We start from the raw sequence: 15,233 nt of genomic DNA, 5'->3' as shown, positions 1-15,233 counted from the left end.
TCCCTCCTAAAGCACACTTCCCTCTCAGTGTAGGAAGCGTTTTAGACGCAGAAACCAAGTGAGGATCACCACTGGTGGTGAACATCCAATATGTGTTGCTATAGTCCAATGGTTAAACGTCTTTGAATGGAAAGCTATGTGCGCCTAATGCGGTTACCACAGAGTCAGTCCCAAAAGCTTCCTTCTTTAAAAGACCTAACACTGCAGTGAATCCCTCCTAAAGCACACTTCCCTCTCAGTGTTGGAAGCGTTTTAGACGCAGAAACTAAGTGCGGATCACCACTGGTGGTGAACATCCAATATGTGTTTGTCAGGCTAAGCGCCATAGCCTGCCCTTTACTCACAGTACCTACTGTGCCCGTAGTCTTTCCCTTTTCTATCTTCATCTTCAAAGGAGAAACACTGTTACGAATCAGTAAGCACGTGAAGTACGTTCCCAGAGCAGATACCTTCCTCCGCATCCCCTCTAAGGGGTCTGTATGAGACACTTCATGACTGCTACCCAGACACGTCCTACACTTTCCAACTGAGCACAGACGCTTCCCTGTTGTGAGAACTTGCTGTAGAACAGTTCCCTCAAATATTGGAAGTGTTTTGAGAAGTGGTAGACACTGTGGAACATCCCAAGTGTTGAACTTCCAGTATGCATCATAGAGGCCTAAATGCCTGACCCTTTCCTTCACCAACGGGTTGTAACATTCTCTCTGCTCCGTCCTTGTTCTATCTTCTTTCCTCCACTGGAAAGACACTGTTAGAAGGGACATTCCTCATGAAGATGTTTCCCTTACACAGAACTTGCTATAGTCCAACGGATAGACGTCAGAGACTGGAAAGCTATGTGCGCCTATTGTGGTTACCAAAGAGTCAGTCCCCAAAGCTTTCTTCTTTAACAGACGTAACACTGCAGTGAATCCCTCCTAAAGCACACTTCCCTCTCAGTGTTGGAAGCGTTATAGACGCAGAAACTAAGTGCGGAACACCACTGGTGGTGAACCTCCAATATGTGTTTGGCAGGCTTAAGCGCCATAGCTTGCCCTTTACTCAAAGGACCTAATGTGCCCCTAGTTCGTCCCTGTTCTATCTTCATTCCAAAAGGAGAAACACTGTTATGAATGAGTACGCACCTGAAGTAGGTTCCCTGAGCAGATACCTTCCTACGCCTCCCCTCCAAGGGGCCTGTATGAGACACTTCATGATTGCTACCCAGACACATTGTAGAGTTTTCAACTGAGCACAGATGCATCCCCTTCGTGAAAAATTACTGTAGCACAGTTCCCTTATATATTGGAAGTGTTTAAGAGAAGAGGTAGACACTGTGGAACATCACCGGTGTTGTAATTCCAGTATGCATCATAGAGGCCTAAGTGCCTTACCCTGTACTTCACTCACGGTTTGCAACGTTCTCTCTGTCCGTCCTTGTTCTATCATCTTTTCTCCACTGGAAAGACACTGTGAGAAGTGACACTCCGCCTGAAGGAGTTTCCCTTAAACAGAACATGCTATAGTCTAACGGTTAGACGTCTGTGAATGGAAAGCTATGTGCGCCTAATGCGGTTAACACAGAGTCAGTCCCAAAAGCTTCCTTCTTTAACAGACGTAACACTGCAGTGAATCCCTCCTAAAGCACAATTCCCTCTCAGTGTAGGAAGCGTTTTAGACGCAGAAACCAAGTGAGGATCACCACTGGTGGTGAACATCCAATATGTGTTGCTATAGTCCAATGGTTAAACGTCTTTGAATGGAAAGCTATGTGCGCCTAATGCGGTTACCACAGAGTCAGTCCCAAAAGCTTCCTTCTTTAACAGACCTAACACTGCAGTGAATCCCTCCTAAAGCACACTTCCCTCTCAGTGTTGGAAGCGTTTTAGACTCAGAAACTAAGTGCGGATCACCACTGGTGGTGAACATCCAATATGTGTTTGTCAGGCTAAGCGCCATAGCCTGCCCTTTACTCACAGTACCTACTGTGCCCGTAGTCTTTCCCTTTTCTATCTTCATCTTCAATGGAGAAACACTGTTACGAATCAGTAAGCACGTGAAGTACGTTCCCAGAGCAGATACCTTCCTCCGCATCCCCTCTAAGGGGTGTGTATGAGACACTTCATGACTGCTACCCAGACACGTCCTACACTTTCCAACTGAGCACAGACGCTTCCCTGTTGTGAGAACTTGCTGTAGAACAGTTCCCTCAAATATTGGAAGTGTTTTGAGAAGTGGTAGACACTGTGGAACATCCCAAGTGTTGAACTTCCAGTATGCATCATAGAGGCCTAAATGCCTGACCCTTTCCTTCACCAACGGGTTGTAACATTCTCTCTGCTCCGTCCTTGTTCTATCTTCTTTCCTCCACTGGAAAGACACTGTTAGAAGGGACATTCCTCATGAAGATGTTTCCCTTACACAGAACTTGCTATAGTCCAACGGATAGACGTCAGAGACTGGAAAGCTATGTGCGCCTATTGTGGTTACCAAAGAGTCAGTCCCCAAAGCTTTCTTCTTTAACAGACGTAACACTGCAGTGAATCCCTCCTAAAGCACACTTCCCTCTCAGTGTTGGAAGCGTTATAGACGCAGAAACTAAGTGCGGAACACCACTGGTGGTGAACCTCCAATATGTGTTTGGCAGGCTTAAGCGCCATAGCTTGCCCTTTACTCAAAGGACCTAATGTGCCCCTAGTTCGTCCCTGTTCTATCTTCATTCCAAAAGGAGAAACACTGTTATGAATGAGTACGCACCTGAAGTAGGTTCCCTGAGCAGATACCTTCCTACGCCTCCCCTCCAAGGGGCCTGTATGAGACACTTCATGATTGCTACCCAGACACATTGTAGAGTTTTCAACTGAGCACAGATGCATCCCCTTCGTGAAAAATTACTGTAGCACAGTTCCCTTATATATTGGAAGTGTTTAAGAGAAGAGGTAGACACTGTGGAACATCACCGGTGTTGTAATTCCAGTATGCATCATAGAGGCCTAAGTGCCTTACCCTCTACTTCACTCACGGTTTGCAACGTTCTCTCTGTCCGTCCTTGTTCTATCATCTTTCCTCCACTGGAAAGACACTGTGAGAAGTGACATTCCGCCTGAAGGAGTTTCCCTTAAACAGAACATGCTATAGTCTAACGGTTAGACGTCTGTGAATGGAAAGCTATGTGCGCCTATTGCGGTTACCACAGAGTCAGTCCCAAAATCTTCCTTCTTTAACAGACGTAACACTGCAGTGAATCCCTCCTAAAGCACACTTCCCTCTCAGTGTAGGAAGCGTTTTAGACGCAAAAACCAAGTGCGGATCACCACTGGTGGTGAACATCCAATATGTGTTTGGTAGGCTTAAGCGCCATAGCCTGCCCTTTACTCACAGTACCTAATGTGCCCATAGTCAGTCCCTGTTCTATCTGCATATCTCAAAGGAGAAACGCTGTTATGAATGAGTATGCAACTGAAGTAGGTTCGCTGCGCAGATACTTTCCTTTGCATCCCCTCTAAGGGGCCTGTAGGAGAGACTTCATGATTGCTAACCCGACACGTCCTAGAGTTTCCAACTGAGTACAGACGCATCCCTGTCGTGAGATATTACTGTAGCACCGTTCCCTCATATATTGGAAGTGTTTTGAGAGGTGGTAGACGCTGTGGAACATCCCAGGTGTAGAACTTCCAGTATGCATCATAGAGGCCTAAATGCCTTACCCTTTACTTCACCAAAGGGTTTAATATTCTCTGTGCTCCGTCCTTGTTCTATCTTCTTTCCTCCACTGGAAAGACAAAGTGAGAAATGACCTTCCGCATGAAGGAGTTTCCCTTAAACTGAATTTGCTAGAGTCCAATGGTTAAACGTCTTTGAATGGAAAGCTATGTGCGCCTAATGCGGTTACCACAGAGTCAGTCCCAAAAGCTTCCTTCTTTAAAAGACCTAACACTGCAGTGAATCCCTCCTAAAGCACACTTCCCTCTCAGTGTTGGAAGCGTTTTAGACGCAGAAACTAAGTGCGGATCACCACTGGTGGTGAACATCCAATATGTGTTTGTCAGGCTAAGCGCCATAGCCTGCCCTTTACTCACAGTACCTACTGTGCCCGTAGTCTTTCCCTTTTCTGTCTTCATCTTCAAAGGAGAAACACTGTTACAAATGAGTAAGCACGTGAAGTACGTTCCCAGAGCAGATACCTTCCTCCGCATCCCCTCTAAGGGGTCTGTATGAGACACTTCATGACTGCTACCCAGACACGTCCTACACTTTCCAACTGAGCACAGACGCTTCCCTGTTGTGAGAACTTGCTGTAGAACAGTTCCCTCAAATATTGGAAGTGTTTTGAGAAGTGGTAGACACTGTGGAACATCCCAAGTGTTGAACTTCCAGTATGCATCATAGAGGCCTAAATGCCTGACCCTTTCCTTCACCAACGGGTTGTAACATTCTCTCTGCTCCGTCCTTGTTCTATCTTCTTTCCTCCACTGGAAAGACACTGTTAGAAGGGACATTCCTCATGAAGATGTTTCCCTTACACAGAACTTGCTATAGTCCAACGGATAGACGTCAGAGACTGGAAAGCTATGTGCGCCTATTGTGGTTACCAAAGAGTCAGTCCCCAAAGCTTTCTTCTTTAACAGACGTAACACTGCAGTGAATCCCTCCTAAAGCACACTTCCCTCTCAGTGTTGGAAGCGTTATAGACGCAGAAACTAAGTGCGGAACACCACTGGTGGTGAACCTCCAATATGTGTTTGGCAGGCTTAAGCGCCATAGCTTGCCCTTTACTCAAAGGACCTAATGTGCCCCTAGTTCGTCCCTGTTCTATCTTCATTCCAAAAGGAGAAACACTGTTATGAATGAGTACGCACCTAAAGTAGGTTCCCTGAGCAGATACCTTCCTACGCCTCCCCTCCAAGGGGCCTGTATGAGACACTTCATGATTGCTACCCAGACACATTGTAGAGTTTTCAACTGAGCACAGATGCATCTCTTTCGTGAAAAATTACTGTAGCACAGTTCCCTTTTATATTGGAAGTGTTTAAGAGAAGAGGTAGACACAGTGGAACATCACCGGTGTTGTAATTCCAGTATGCATCATAGAGGCCTAAGTGCCTTACCCTCTACTTCACTCACGGTTTGCAACGTTCTCTCTGTCCGTCCTTGTTCTATCATCTTTCCTCCACTGGAAAGACACTGTGAGAAGTGACATTCCGCCTGAAGGAGTTTCCCTTAAACAGAACATGCTATAGTCTAACGGTTAGACGTCTGTGAATGGAAAGCTATGTGCGCCTATTACGGTTACCACAGAGTCAGTCCCAAAAGCTTCCTTCTTTAACAGACGTAACACTGCAGTGAATCCCTCCTAAAGCACACTTCCCTCTCAGTGTAGGAAGCGTTTTAGACGCAGAAACCAAGTGAGGATCACCACTGGTGGTGAACATCCAATATGTGTTGCTATAGTCCAATGGTTAAACGTCTTTGAATGGAAAGCTATGTGCGCCTAATGCGGTTACCACAGAGTCAGTCCCAAAAGCTTCCTTCTTTAAAAGACCTAACACTGCAGTGAATCCCTCCTAAAGCACACTTCCCTCTCAGTGTTGGAAGCGTTTTAGACGCAGAAACTAAGTGCGGATCACCACTGGTGGTGAACATCCAATATGTGTTTGTCAGGCTAAGCGCCATAGCCTGCCCTTTACTCACAGTACCTACTGTGCCCGTAGTCTTTCCCTTTTCTATCTTCATCTTCAAAGGAGAAACACTGTTACGAATCAGTAAGCACGTGAAGTACGTTCCCAGAGCAGATACCTTCCTCCGCATCCCCTCTAAGGGGTCTGTATGAGACACTTCATGACTGCTACCCAGACACGTCCTACACTTTCCAACTGAGCACAGACGCTTCCCTGTTGTGAGAACTTGCTGTAGAACAGTTCCCTCAAATATTGGAAGTGTTTTGAGTAGTGGTAGACACTGTGGAACATCCCAAGTGTTGAACTTCCAGTATGCATCATAGAGGCCTAAATGCCTGACCCTTTCCTTCACCAACGGGTTGTAACATTCTCTCTGCTCCGTCCTTGTTCTATCTTCTTTCCTCCACTGGAAAGACACTGTTAGAAGGGACATTCCTCATGAAGATGTTTCCCTTACACAGAACTTGCTATAGTCCAACGGATAGACGTCAGAGACTGGAAAGCTATGTGCGCCTATTGTGGTTACCAAAGAGTCAGTCCCCAAAGCTTTCTTCTTTAACAGACGTAACACTGCAGTGAATCCCTCCTAAAGCACACTTCCCTCTCAGTGTTGGAAGCGTTATAGACGCAGAAACTAAGTGCGGAACACCACTGGTGGTGAACCTCCAATATGTGTTTGGCAGGCTTAAGCGCCATAGCTTGCCCTTTACTCAAAGGACCTAATGTGCCCCTAGTTCGTCCCTGTTCTATCTTCATTCCAAAAGGAGAAACACTGTTATGAATGAGTACGCACCTGAAGTAGGTTCCCTGAGCAGATACCTTCCTACGCCTCCCCTCCAAGGGGCCTGTATGAGACACTTCATGATTGCTACCCAGACACATTGTAGAGTTTTGAACTGAGCACAGATGCATCCCCTTCGTGAAAAATTACTGTAGCACAGTTCCCTTATATACTGGAAGTGTTTAAGAGAAGAGGTAGACACTGTGGAACATCACCGGTGTTGTAATTCCAGTATGCATCATAGAGGCCTAAGTGCCTTACCCTCTACTTCACTCACGGTTTGCAACGTTCTCTCTGTCCGTCCTTGTTCTATCATCTTTTCTCCACTGGAAAGACACTGTGAGAAGTGACATTCCTCCTGAAGGAGTTTCCCTTAAACAGAACATGCTATAGTCTAACGGTTAGACGTCTGTGAATGGAAAGCTATGTGCGCCTATTGCGGTTACCACAGAGTCAGTCCCAAAAGCAACCTTCTTTAACAGACGTAACACTGCAGTGAATCCCTCCTAAAGCACACTTCCCTCTCAGTGTAGGAAGCGTTTTAGACGCAGAAACCAAGTGCGGATCACCACTGGTGGTGAACATCCAATATGTGTTTGGTAGGCTTAAGCGCCATAGCCTGCCCTTTACTCACAGTACCTAATGTGCCCCTAGTCAGTACCTGTTCTATCTCCATATCTCAAAGGAGAAACGCTGTTAAAAATGAGCATGCAACTGAAGTAGGTTCGCTGAACAGATACTTTCCTTTGCATCCCCTCTAAGGGGCCTGTAGGAGAGACTTCATGATTGCTAACCCGACACGTCCTAGAGTTTCCAACTGAGTACAGACGCATCCCTGTCGTGAGAACTTACTGTAGCACCGTTCCCTCATATATGGGAAGTGTTTTGAGAGGTGGTAGACGCTGTGGAACATCCCAGGTGTAGAACTTCCAGTATGCATCATAGAGGCCTAAATGCCTTACCCTTTACTTCACCAAAGGGTTTAATATTCTCTGTGCTCCGTCCTTGTTCTATCTTCTTTCCTCCACTGGAAAGACAAAGTGAGAAATGACCTTCCGCATGAAGGAGTTTCCCTTAAACTGAATTTGCTATAGTCCAATGGTTAAACGTCTTTGAATGGAAAGCTATGTGCGCCTAATGCGGTTACCACAGAGTCAGTCCCAAAAGCTTCCTTCTTTAAAAGACCTAACACTGCAGTGAATCCCTCCTAAAGCACACTTCCCTCTCAGTGTTGGAAGCGTTTTAGACGCAGAAACTAAGTGCGGATCACCACTGGTGGTGAACATCCAATATGTGTTTGTCAGGCTAAGCGCCATAGCCTGCCCTTTACTCACAGTACCTACTGTGCCCGTAGTCTTTCCCTTTTCTATCTTCATCTTCAAAGGAGAAACACTGTTACGAATGAGTAAGCACGTGAAGTACGTTCCCAGAGCAGATACCTTCCTCCGCATCCCCTCTAAGGGGTCTGTATGAGACACTTCATGACTGCTACCCAGACACGTCCTACACTTTCCAACTGAGCACAGACGCTTCCCTGTTGTGAGAACTTGCTGTAGAACAGTTCCCTCAAATATTGGTAGTGTTTTGAGAAGTGGTAGACATTGTGGAACATCCCAAGTGTTGAACTTCCAGTATGCATCATAGAGGCCTAAATGCCTGACCCTTTCCTTCACCAACGGGTTGTAACATTCTCTCTGCTCCGTCCTTGTTCTATCTTCTTTCCTCCACTGGAAAGACACTGTTAGAAGGGACATTCCTCATGAAGATGTTTCCCTTACACAGAACTTGCTATAGTCCAACGGATAGACGTCAGAGACTGGAAAGCTATGTGCGCCTATTGTGGTTACCAAAGAGTCAGTCCCCAAAGCTTTCTTCTTTAACAGACGTAACACTGCAGTGAATCCCTCCTAAAGCACACTTCCCTCTCAGTGTTGGAAGCGTTATAGACGCAGAAACTAAGTGCGGAACACCACTGGTGGTGAACCTCCAATATGTGTTTGGCAGGCTTAAGCGCCATAGCTTGCCCTTTACCCAAAGGACTTAATGTGCCCCTAGTTCGTCCCTGTTCTATCTTCATTCCAAAAGGAGAAACACTGTTATGAATGAGTACGCACCTAAAGTAGGTTCCCTGAGCAGATACCTTCCTACGCCTCCCCTCCAAGGGGCCTGTATGAGACACTTCATGATTGCTACCCAGACACATTGTAGAATTTTCAACTGAGCACAGATGCATCTCTTTCGTGAAAAATTACTGTAGCACAGTTCCCTTTTATATTGGAAGTGTTTAAGAGAAGAGGTAGACACAGTGGAACATCACCGGTGTTGTAATTCCAGTATGCATCATAGAGGCCTAAGTGCCTTACCCTCTACTTCACTCACGGTTTGCAACGTTCTCTCTGTCCGTCCTTGTTCTATCATCTTTCCTCCACTGGAAAGGCACTGTGAGAAGTGACATTCCGCCTGAAGGAGTTTCCCTTAAACAGAACATGCTATAGTCTAACGGTTAGACGTCTGTGAATGGAAAGCTATGTGCGCCTATTACGGTTACCACAGAGTCAGTCCCAAAAGCTTCCTTCTTTAACAGACGTAACACTGCAGTGAATCCCTCCTAAAGTACACTTCCCTCTCAGTGTAGGAAGCGTTTTAGACGCAGAAACCAAGTGAGGATCACCACTGGTGGTGAACATCCAATATGTGTTGCTATAGTCCAATGGTTAAACGTCTTTGAATGGAAAGCTATGTGCGCCTAATGCGGTTACCACAGAGTCAGTCCCAAAAGCTTCCTTCTTTAAAAGACCTAACACTGCAGTGAATCCCTCCTAAAGCACACTTCCCTCTCAGTGTTGGAAGCGTTTTAGACGCAGAAACTAAGTGCGGATCACCACTGGTGGTGAACATCCAATATGTGTTTGTCAGGCTAAGCGGCATAGCCTGCCCTTTACTCACAGAACCTACTGTGCCCGTAGTCTTTCCCTTTTCTATCTTCATCTTCAAAGGAGAAACACTGTTACGAATCAGTAAGCACGTGAAGTACGTTCCCAGAGCAGATACCTTCCTCCGCATCCCCTCTAAGGGGTCTGTATGAGACACTTCATGACTGCTACCCAGACACGTCCTACACTTTCCAACTGAGCACAGACGCTTCCCTGTTGTGAGAACTTGCTGTAGAACAGTTCCCTCAAATATTGGAAGTGTTTTGAGAAGTGGTAGACACTGTGGAACATCCCAAGTGTTGAACTTCCAGTATGCATCATAGAGGCCTAAATGCCTGACCCTTTCCTTCACCAACGGGTTGTAACATTCTCTCTGCTCCGTCCTTGTTCTATCTTCTTTCCTCCACTGGAAAGACACTGTTAGAAGGGACATTCCTCATGAAGATGTTTCCCTTACACAGAACTTGCTATAGTCCAACGGATAGACGTCAGAGACTGGAAAACTATGTGCGCCTATTGTGGTTACCAAAGAGTCAGTCCCCAAAGCTTTCTTCTTTAACAGACGTAACACTGCAGTGAATCCCTCCTAAAGCACACTTCCCTCTCAGTGTTGGAAGCGTTATAGACGCAGAAACTAAGTGCGGAACACCACTGGTGGTGAACCTCCAATGTGTGTTTGGCAGGCTTAAGCGCCATAGCTTGCCCTTTACTCAAAGGACCTAATGTGCCCCTAGTTCGTCCCTGTTCTATCTTCATTCCAAAAGGAGAAACACTGTTATGAATGAGTACGCACCTGAAGTAGGTTCCCTGAGCAGATACCTTCCTACGCCTCCCCTCCAAGGGGCCTGTATGAGACACTTCATGATTGCTACCCAGACACATTGTAGAGTTTTCAACTGAGCACAGATGCATCCCCTTCGTGAAAAATTACTGTAGCACAGTTCCCTTATATATTGGAAGTGTTTAAGAGAAGAGGTAGACACTGTGGAACATCACCGGTGTTGTAATTCCAGTATGCATCATAGAGGCCTAAGTGCCTTACCCTGTACTTCACTCACGGTTTGCAACGTTCTCTCTGTCCGTCCTTGTTCTATCATCTTTCCTCCACTGGAAAGACACTGTGAGAAGTGACATTCCGCCTGAAGGAGTTTCCCTTAAACAGAACATGCTATAGTCTAACGGTTAGACGTCTGTGAATGGAAAGCTATGTGCGCCTATTGCGGTTACCACAGAGTCAGTCCCAAAAGCTTCCTTCTTTAACAGACGTAACACTGCAGTGAATCCCTCCTAAAGCACACTTCCCTCTCAGTGTAGGAAGCGTTTTAGACGCAGAAACCAAGTGCGGATCACCACTGGTGGTGAACATCCAATATGTGTTTGGTAGGCTTAAGCGCCATAGCCTGCCCTTTACTCACAGTACCTAATGTGCCCCTAGTCAGTCCCTGTTCTATCTCCATATCTCAAAGGAGAAACGCTGTTATGAATGAGTATGCAACTGAAGTAGGTTCGCTGAGCAGATACTTTCCTTTGCATCCCCTCTAAGGGGCCTGTAGGAGAGACTTCATGATTGCTATCCAGACACATCCTAGAGTTCACAACTGTGTACAGACGCATCCCTGTCGTGAGAACTTACTGTAGCACAGTTCCCTCATATATTGGAAGTGTTTTGAGAAGTGGTAGACGCTGTGGAACATCCCAGGTGTAGACATCCAGTATGCATCATAGAGGCCTAAATGCCTTACCCTTTACTTCACCAAAGGGTTTAATATTCTCTGTGCTCCGTCCTTGTTCTATCTTCTTTCCTCCACTGGAAAGACAAAGTGAGAAATGACCTTCCGCATGAAGGAGTTTCCCTTAAACTGAATTTGCTAGAGTCCAATGGTTAAACGTCTTTGAATGGAAAGCTATGTGCGCCTAATGCGGTTACCACAGAGTCAGTCCCAAAAGCTTCCTTCTTTAAAAGACCTAACACTGCAGTGAATCCCTCCTAAAGCACACTTCCCTCTCAGTGTTGGAAGCGTTTTAGACGCAGAAACTAAGTGCGGATCACCACTGGTGGTGAACATCCAATATGTGTTTGTCAGGCTAAGCGCCATAGCCTGCCCTTTACTCACAGTACCTACTGTGCCCGTAGTCTTTCCCTTTTCTGTCTTCATCTTCAAAGGAGAAACACTGTTACGAATGAGTAAGCACGTGAAGTACGTTCCCAGAGCAGATACCTTCCTCCGCATCCCCTCTAAGGGGTCTGTATGAGACACTTCATGACTGCTACCCAGACACGTCCTACACTTTCCAACTGAGCACAGACGCTTCCCTGTTGTGAGAACTTGCTGTAGAACAGTTCCCTCAAATATTGGAAGTGTTTTGAGAAGTGGTAGACACTGTGGAACATCCCAAGTGTTGAACTTCCAGTATGCATCATAGAGGCCTAAATGCCTGACCCTTTCCTTCACCAACGGGTTGTAACATTCTCTCTGCTCCGTCCTTGTTCTATCTTCTTTCCTCCACTGGAAAGACACTGTTAGAAGGGACATTCCTCATGAAGATGTTTCCCTTACACAGAACTTGCTATAGTCCAACGGATAGACGTCAGAGACTGGAAAGCTATGTGCGCCTATTGTGGTTACCAAAGAGTCAGTCCCCAAAGCTTTCTTCTTTAACAGACGTAACACTGCAGTGAATCCCTCCTAAAGCACACTTCCCTCTCAGTGTTGGAAGCGTTATAGACGCAGAAACTAAGTGCGGAACACCACTGGTGGTGAACCTCCAATATGTGTTTGGCAGGCTTAAGCGCCATAGCTTGCCCTTTACTCAAAGGACCTAATGTGCCCCTAGTTCGTCCCTGTTCTATCTTCATTCCAAAAGGAGAAACACTGTTATGAATGAGTACGCACCTAAAGTAGGTTCCCTGAGCAGATACCTTCCTACGCCTCCCCTCCAAGGGGCCTGTATGAGACACTTCATGATTGCTACCCAGACACATTGTAGAGTTTTCAACTGAGCACAGATGCATCTCTTTCGTGAAAAATTACTGTAGCACAGTTCCCTTTTATATTGGAAGTGTTTAAGAGAAGAGGTAGACACAGTGGAACATCACCGGTGTTGTAATTCCAGTATGCATCATAGAGGCCTAAGTGCCTTACCCTCTACTTCACTCACGGTTTGCAACGTTCTCTCTGTCCGTCCTTGTTCTATCATCTTTCCTCCACTGGAAAGACACTGTGAGAAGTGACATTCCGCCTGAAGGAGTTTCCCTTAAACAGAACATGCTATAGTCTAACGGTTAGACGTCTGTGAATGGAAAGCTATGTGCGCCTATTACGGTTACCACAGAGTCAGTCCCAAAAGCTTCCTTCTTTAACAGACGTAACACTGCAGTGAATCCCTCATAAAGCACACTTCCCTCTCAGTGTAGGAAGCGTTTTAGACGCAGAAACCAAGTGAGGATCACCACTGGTGGTGAACATCCAATATGTGTTGCTATAGTCCAATGGTTAAACGTCTTTGAATGGAAAGCTATGTGCGCCTAATGCGGTTACCACAGAGTCAGTCCCAAAAGCTTCCTTCTTTAAAAGACCTAACACTGCAGTGAATCCCTCCTAAAGCACACTTCCCTCTCAGTGTTGGAAGCGTTTTAGACGCAGAAACTAAGTGCGGATCACCACTGGTGGTGACATCCAATATGTGTTTGTCATGCTAAGCGCCATAGCCTGCCCTTTACTCACAGTACCTACTGTGCCCGTAGTCTTTCCCTTTTCTATCTTCATCTTCAAAGGAGAAACACTGTTACGAATCAGTAAGCACGTGAAGTACGTTCCCAGAGCAGATACCTTCCTCCGCATCCCCTCTAAGGGGTCTGTATGAGACACTTCATGACTGCTACCCAGACACGTCCTACACTTTCCAACTGAGCACAGACGCTTCCCTGTTGTGAGAACTTGCTGTAGAACAGTTCCCTCAAATATTGGTAGTGTTTTGAGAAGTGGTAGACATTGTGGAACATCCCAAGTGTTGAACTTCCAGTATGCATCATAGAGGCCTAAATGCCTGACCCTTTCCTTCACCAACGGGTTGTAACATTCTCTCTGCTCCGTCCTTGTTCTATCTTCTTTCCTCCACTGGAAAGACACTGTTAGAAGGGACATTCCTCATGAAGATGTTTCCCTTACACAGAACTTGCTATAGTCCAACGGATAGACGTCAGAGACTGGAAAGCTATGTGCGCCTATTGTGGTTACCAAAGAGTCAGTCCCCAAAGCTTTCTTCTTTAACAGACGTAACACTGCAGTGAATCCCTCCTAAAGCACACTTCCCTCTCAGTGTTGGAAGCGTTATAGACGCAGAAACTAAGTGCGGAACACCACTGGTGGTGAACCTCCAATATGTGTTTGGCAGGCTTAAGCGCCATAGCTTGCCCTTTACTCAAAGGACCTAATGTGCCCCTAGTTCGTCCCTGTTCTATCTTCATTCCAAAAGGAGAAACACTGTTATGAATGAGTACGCACCTAAAGTAGGTTCCCTGAGCAGATACCTTCCTACGCCTCCCCTCCAAGGGGCCTGTATGAGACACTTCATGATTGCTACCCAGACACATTGTAGAGTTTTCAACTGAGCACAGATGCATCTCTTTCGTGAAAAATTACTGTAGCACAGTTCCCTTTTATATTGGAAGTGTTTAAGAGAAGAGGTAGACACAGTGGAACATCACCGGTGTTGTAATTCCAGTATGCATCATAGAGGCCTAAGTGCCTTACCCTCTACTTCACTCACGGTTTGCAACGTTCTCTCTGTCCGTCCTTGTTCTATCATCTTTCCTCCACTGGAAAGACACTGTGAGAAGTGACATTCCGCCTGAAGGAGTTTCCCTTAAACAGAACATGCTATAGTCTAACGGTTAGACGTCTGTGAATGGAAAGCTATGTGCGCCTATTACGGTTACCACAGAGTCAGTCCCAAAAGCTTCCTTCTTTAACAGACGTAACACTGCAGTGAATCCCTCCTAAAGCACACTTCCCTCTCAGTGTAGGAAGCGTTTTAGACGCAGAAACCAAGTGAGGATCACCACTGGTGGTGAACATCCAATATGTGTTGCTATAGTCCAATGGTTAAACGTCTTTGAATGGAAAGCTATGTGCGCCTAATGCGGTTACCACAGAGTCAGTCCCAAAAGCTTCCTTCTTTAAAAGACCTAACACTGCAGTGAATCCCTCCTAAAGCACACTTCCCTCTCAGTGTTGGAAGCGTTTTAGACGCAGAAACTAAGTGCGGATCACCACTGGTGGTGAACATCCAATATGTGTTTGTCAGGCTAAGCGCCATAGCCTGCCCTTTACTCACAGTACCTACTGTGCCCGTAGTCTTTCCCTTTTCTATCTTCATCTTCAAAGGAGAAACACTGTTACGAATCAGTAAGCACGTGAAGTACGTTCCCAGAGCAGATACCTTCCTCCGCATCCCCTCTAAGGGGTCTGTATGAGACACTTCATGACTGCTACCCAGACACGTCCTACACTTTCCAACTGAGCACAGACGCTTCCCTGTTGTGAGAACTTGCTGTAGAACAGTTCCCTCAAATATTGGAAGTGTTTTGAGAAGTGGTAGACACTGTGGAACATCCCAAGTGTTGAACTTCCAGTATGCATCATAGAGGCCTAAATGCCTGACCCTTTCCTTCACCAACGGGTTGTAACATTCTCTCTGCTCCGTCCTTGTTCTATCTTCTTTCCTCCACTGGAAAGACACTGTTAGAAGGGACATTCCTCATGAAGATGTTTCCCTTACACAGAACTTGCTATAGTCCAACGGATAGACGTCAGAGACTGGAAAGCTATGTGCGCCTATTGTGGTTACCAAAGAGTCAGT

The sequence above is a fragment of the Neovison vison genome, chromosome 14, assembly GCF_020171115.1.
Source record: "Neovison vison isolate M4711 chromosome 14, ASM_NN_V1, whole genome shotgun sequence".
NCBI classification, from domain to species: Eukaryota; Metazoa; Chordata; class Mammalia; order Carnivora; family Mustelidae; genus Neogale; species Neogale vison.
Note: the sequence above shows the minus strand (reverse complement) of the source record.